General features: G+C 54.6%; 1 long non-coding RNA gene across 1 annotated transcript; it reads left to right on the forward strand.

The window, feature by feature from the left end:
• The first annotated feature begins 560 nt into the window (after positions 1–560).
• On the forward strand, positions 561–5,957 carry LOC128626631 (uncharacterized). The gene is made up of 3 exons (XR_008390619.1): positions 561–1,416; positions 3,748–3,938; positions 5,808–5,957. It is a non-coding gene; the product is annotated as an uncharacterized LOC128626631 (long non-coding RNA).
• The last annotated feature ends 205 nt before the right edge of the window (positions 5,958–6,162 follow it).

The following is a 6,162-nucleotide window of genomic DNA, read 5'->3' on the forward strand; positions in this document are numbered from 1 at the left end:
GGAGGTGGCGGCGGGAGGGGGGGGGGGAGGCACTCGGGTGGGGGAGGGGCGGTGCTGGGGGCGGGACTGGGGCAGAGGGAGGGGGAAGGGCGGTGCTGGAAAGGGGGGCAAGGGAGAAGGAGGCAGTGCTTGGGGAATGGGGAGGGGAGAGTGCGTGGTGTTGGAATCCGCAGGCCCGGGAGGAGGGAGGGAGGGGCGGTTGGGGCCTGCACCTGCTCCCGCGGTTCCTCCCGAGGGCGCAGTTGGAGGAGTGTGCTGGAGGCTGGGAGCGAGTGGTAGCCCTGCCCACCACTCCCTCCCCAGGCCTGAAGGGAGGAGGCACTGGGAGCTGGGGAATGGGGGGACCTGGTGCTGGGTGGGATTATGTTGGGTAGGAACGGGGGTTGTTGGGGACAAAGGGGACAGAATGAGGGCGACCTGGGGAATGTGATGAGGGGACGCGGGGCAGGAGGAGGTGGGTACCCAGCGGCGGGTGGAGGGCAGATGCCTCCGGGGTACGGGATGAGGGGGATGAGGGGGATGGGGAACCGGGGGCCGGGGCGCAGAAGAGCTGGCTGCACTGACTGGCGGCGCCTCCGCTCAACCTCCAGGCCTCGTAGGCCTTGAGTAAAGGTTGGAAGAGATGAACCCAGTTTGAATTCCTCCGAGATTCCTTCAAACCTCAGTGACCAGTAGGTCCAAAGGCCAGAGTTCTAATTCATGACCCCTTTTTAAATCTGCTTTATGCAGAAAAAGCAAGTCTTGTTATTTGTTTGTTTGCTTGAATTTGCTCTCCTTCAGCTTACAGGTCAGACCTGAGAACCTGTCCTGCCCCTTCCTGCCTCCCCAAACCGGATCTGTGGAGGAGGGGGGTCGGTTCCAGACCCTCCTGCCTCGTCGCCCCTTCCAACCCCACCTGCAGGGAGCCGGGCCTGGGAAAATTGCCCCTGCCACGAGCCACGGCTTCAGGAGAACTGGCTGGCCGTGTGGCTGTCACAGCGCAACAGACGAATGGCAGTGCCGAGCCCTGCAGGATTGCCATCTGGGGTGACCGGGTTAACAGCTCAGGCATCTGCACCAATCCCCGGACGGCAGAAGTGAGGGCTCCCTCCTCCGACTGCAGCTTCCCCGGTGCTTGTGCCCAGAATCCTGGGAGCATGAGTCAACTCCCAGTACTGTCCGCAAATGAACAGCACTGTGATCGCACAGCTTCATCCGCCTCGTTCTGCGGAGGGAAAGCACCACCAGACAAAAGCCGCTAGCAGCCGTTCCTCCCCTGACACTGCAGGGCTGCCCGGCTTCCGCGTTGTGGCTGCTTTGCTCCCTGCTCACCTTCACCCTGAGACTTCACTGTTATGGCTGCAAACCGTGCCTCAACTGCCCATCCCATCTGAGAGGCCGTGGAAAATTTGTTTTGAATTTTGCATCGGAGACGCGGTGAGATGAAAGGGGATTTAAGATAGTTAAATATTTGAGGTACTTTTGTAGCCTCAGTCCTCCCCATCCAAAGGGTCCTTTTGAAATTAATGGTCTTAGAACAGTATGCAATCGGGCAAACCAGAAAGACGCCTCTGCAAATGTCACATGACCACCTTCCTGTGCCAGGGACCCCGCTCCACCCTGGCCAGCCCACCTCTGAGGAAAAGTCCTTCTGGGATTCCAAATGTTCTTTCTCCAGAAAAGTACCCATAAGCCACTGCTATGTGTCATAGAAATAATGTTGCCAGCATTCCACTCCCCATCTGCCAGGGCTTTTATGAACCAGGCTGGGCGCTTAATATTAGTTTTTCAGGAATGTTCTATCAGAGGGCTAAACAAGGAAGCTGGAAAGTGATGTGTGGAACTCACCTGCCCCCCAAACTGGGGACATGGGTCTGCCCATTCCCATGCTTCCCCAAACCCTGAAAGACTGTAGGAACTTCAGTGCTTGAGGCAGCGCAACCCAAACGCCAGTTCTGCCAGCCTTCCGAGGGGCTTGCTCTGGGAGCATTCTTCAAGCTTTCAGCTCAGTTCATGGCATTTCGCTTTTGAAAGAGTGTCACTTCTTTTGAGGACCCCGAATCCATGCTCTGACCTTCTTGACACATTCTCAACAATGCTCCTTTTTCTGCAGGCTCAAGTCCACAGACAGGGTAGCACATGCTTACACACTGTTGTACCTCCGCTGGGCCTTACCAAGCAGAACAAGCACATAGCGACCTCCCCCAATCCCTTCAGACCCCCATCCTCTTGTTCTTCCCCTGGTCTGTTCCTTCAAATGACTCTCCTAACACCCCTCCCTCTCTGACCTCTCTCTGGGGTCCGAACCCATTTCCTACTTCCTGTCACTGTTTCTGCAAGCATGTCCCGGCTTCTCTTGCACTCAGCATCTTATGCCTCCAAACTGCTATTATTTCCACTCTGCCTGGCAGTCCTAACAGACACTTCTTGCTTCCTCAAGGCCCCTCTTTTCTGTAATCCCTCCCCTTCTCCTGAAGCATAGGAATCAGGGTTCCCTCCTCACTACCCTCCTACTCACTTCTTCACAAGAGCCTTGAAGAACAGCCCCGGGCCTGTTGTTTCAATGCCCTATGCCCTGCTGGGAAACGCAGACCACGGGATCCATGCCTTAAATTTGAGTGTGATGGCAGTACCCCAGACCTAGTCTATTTTGGAGCCAGATAAAACTAGAGTGTGAGGATTCTGTGCCAGGAGTAAGCTAGATAAGAGCGGGGCTGCCCTCCAGGAAGAGTGGAAGGGAAGATACAGAGAAAGAAAGGACCGGTGCCAAGGGCAGGCAAGGATGAGCGGCAGCCAGAAGGCGGTGGAGCTAGAAAGGCCTCCAGGAGGTCCAAGGGCTGCTGGAACCCTCTCCCCCAGCACACCCTCATCCCCTCCCCCACATCTGTCCCAGCTCCCTGCATCCTTGGTGTACCTCCGCTGCTTGCATGTGCGCAGTGCTGAGTGTCCTGGGCACCTTCCTGGCCCGGCTCCCTTTTGTCAGCTGGCAGTTGTGACAATCCATGGTGGACAGGTCATGTTGGAGAAAGGAAACCCAACTGTACACACAGCCCAGAGCGATCGTGCCGTCTGTGTGGAGGGTGACCAGCTCACTCCTGGTCTCCCCAGCACCTCTCTCCCAGGTGCTCTGGGTGAAGCTGTGTGGTGAACCGTTTTGCAGCACTAAATCCTCTGGGCAGCAAGGGGCCGGCCAGTTGGCAGTGTGAGAATTCCTGCACAGGGGACCCAGCTCCTTTGGGGAGGACATGCTGAACTGGCCTAGGACCTCCAGGGCCACCCACAGCCCAGTCTGGAGTCACCACCCAACAGATGCCCCTGGGCCTACAGGAATGGCGGTTCTAGTTACCTGATTATAAGAGCTCTTAGGGGTGTCCATCCCCCCAAGGCTAACAGACTATCTAAGTGACAGTCATAAAACTGCAGGTGGTGGAAGGACAAAGGTGACATCTGAACCTGCTGACCCACTGCAGATCACTACAGTGGCGGCACCAGACACCGGATGCTTCCAGGTGTGGGGCATAGGGTAGCCAGCGCGACGGGGGTCTCCTTGTGGTATCATTGGACCTGGGGGCCATGGAGCTTCCGCACAGGCTGTAGGGTTGCAGGACTTACAGGAAACAGGGAAGGGTGTCTCACCCAAATCACAGCAGTGCTGCGCAAATGCTGACTGGGGGACCCAGCTCCCCCCGGGACTCAGTGCACTGTGAACCCCGATGTGGCAGGGTGGGGGCGGGAGGTGCGCAGTCTGAGACTCTGCATTTCTCACAGCTCCCAGTGCTGGCCCAGGAGCCGTGGCCTGTTCAACACTGCGACCCGGTGTTCAACAGACAGCTGGGTGGGGAGACTGTTACCGGTGAAAAGAGGTTTCAGAGAGGTGACAACGAGATGCAACACATGCCCAAAAACCAAGAATGAAGGTCCTGCTGGCAACTGGGAGGGAATTCAATATGGACTGGAAAGTAGGCAAGATTAAGGAATTATGTATGAATGATACTGAGTGTGTTAATGATATTAAGATGATGTGGTTAAGCCCTGATTTGATATACAAGTATATGTTTGAGTGTGTGTATGTATTTTTTAATGGGAACTGTTGAACTTTCCAAACCCCATGACCTTGGAAAATAGTAAAAGTTAAAAAACAGCTCCCCCCCCCCCCCCCCCTTTGTGTTCAGGAAGGCGGCTCACTGCAGAGAAGCCCCTGTCCCATGTGATCTACGTGAGACTTTGCGAGCTCCCTGTTCACCAGGGCAAGCCCAACACAGCCCTCTGCGCCCCCTCCCTTGCCCCATCGGTGCTGATCTAGACTGTTGTCCCCACTGAGCTGTTGGAACAGTGTCCCTCCTCCCCTGCCAGCCTCACCTGAGCCAGCGGAGGCGCCTCCCAAGACCAGGTGGCTGGTGGGGAACCCGCTCCATCTGCTGTCTCAGCTCAGACTCCACGCTGGCTCTTTCTCACCTGGCTTACTCCTTTCCGTTACATGCACACACACAAGGCACCTCTTTAGGCACAGCTCTTCAGAAGGTTCTAGACCGATTGGTCAGAGTTCTCACTATGGCAATAGTGCCCCACACATTTGTAGCCATCCTTTGATTGAGCTACTAAGTCTGCGTTTTGTTTTTGTTTGACAAATAGGAGCGTCTGTGGGTGAAATGACATGAAGTCTAGAGACGGATTTAAACACACTCTAGCTAGGGAAAAGGAGAGGGTAGATGGGAAAAGGCAAAATCATTGAAGATGAGCATTAAGTACATGAAGGGATCTTTGTGTCTTTGAAAATCCCATAATAATTTATTTAAACAGTAAAGGAGGGATGCCCCTCCTGGGCGCAGAACAGGACAGCAGGCAGCTGGAGGTCCTTGGAGCCGACCCTCTTGCTTTGAGTCCAAGCCTTGACTTTGACCCCCAGCCAAAGGAATTGGGGTGGGGGACAAAAAATGACCAAGGCGGGGATATTATGAGGTTTTCAACGACCCCACAAAATGCCCACATCTTCCAGCGGGGGCTGGACACCTGCCTCTAGCAAACACAGGCGGCTTTGTTCTGAGGGCACATTTCCCTTCCGTCCCTCCTGCCCTTTGCTCTGCCCTGTGGGGCAGGTCCAGGGCAGAACGACAGAGTGAAATAAATGTGCTAGGACCCCAGGCAACAACCAGAACCGCCCAACGAACACCGGGCCCCAGGGTCACCCTCCTTGGGCCTCCTCAAGGCTGCAGTGAGTAAGAGCCTGGGTCCTGGAGGCGGCAGGTTCAAGTCTCAGCTCATGGCTTCTGGGCGTGGGACCCTGGCTGAGTCATGTCACCTTGGAGACTTCGCAGGGTCTAGTGTGTGGAACGCACTCAGTGAATGCTTGGTATTTTGTTGTCCCTGTTCCCGACCTTCCAAACTCGGGTGCTTCACGTGCATTTTTATCTGAGAGAAGATTCCGGCTCAGAAGGCCCCACATGCCCCACGTGACCTGCAGGAAATCACCTTAGAGTCTTCCGTGAAGATCTTTAAAGAAGAAAAACAGGTTTGGGGGGATGGCAGGTCCAAAGTCTTCTTGCTCTGCTGTGCCCAGGTAATCTGCCTCCTGCAAACGAGAGGCAGGGCTATAAAGCAAGTGGACTGATTTCGAGTATAGTTTCTAAACCAGACTCACGGTTTGTTTCGCCCCCTCATCCTTTCAATACAGACTCCGATGTAAGGTGTTCTGTGGGCTCCGGGCATTACAGGAAGCTTTTAATTTGGTTCCTGAGACGATTTCACAAAAGTAGCACTTAGAAGCAAGATTTATTTTTATAAAATAAAATAAAATGGGCATTCTAAAGATTTTATTTATTTACTTTTAGAGACAGGGGAGAGAAACATTAATCAACTGCCTCTCACAGGCACCCTGACCTGGGACCAAATCGGCAACCCAAGCAGGTGCCCTGCCTAGGCTTCGAACCTACGACCTTTCACCTTGCAGGATGACACCCAACCAACGGAGCCACGCTAGTCAGGGCAATAAAATGAACATTTTAAAGAAAAACATTGTGATGCATCATATTGTGTAACAACCCCAACAGAGTTTGGTACAAGATACTACCAGTCGGGACAGGGAGCAGGTACTCCTCTCAGGGCAGGTGAAGGAAGCCCCGCCCAGGAAGTGCTGTCTGTCAGGTCTTGATGGACTGTGGGGGTCTGCACTGCAGACACCTGGGA

This window comes from Artibeus jamaicensis, unplaced genomic scaffold (genome assembly GCF_021234435.1).
Source record: "Artibeus jamaicensis isolate MK-2021 breed Jamaican fruit bat unplaced genomic scaffold, CSHL_Jam_final scaffold_833, whole genome shotgun sequence".
Lineage (NCBI taxonomy): Eukaryota > Metazoa > Chordata > Mammalia > Chiroptera > Phyllostomidae > Artibeus > Artibeus jamaicensis.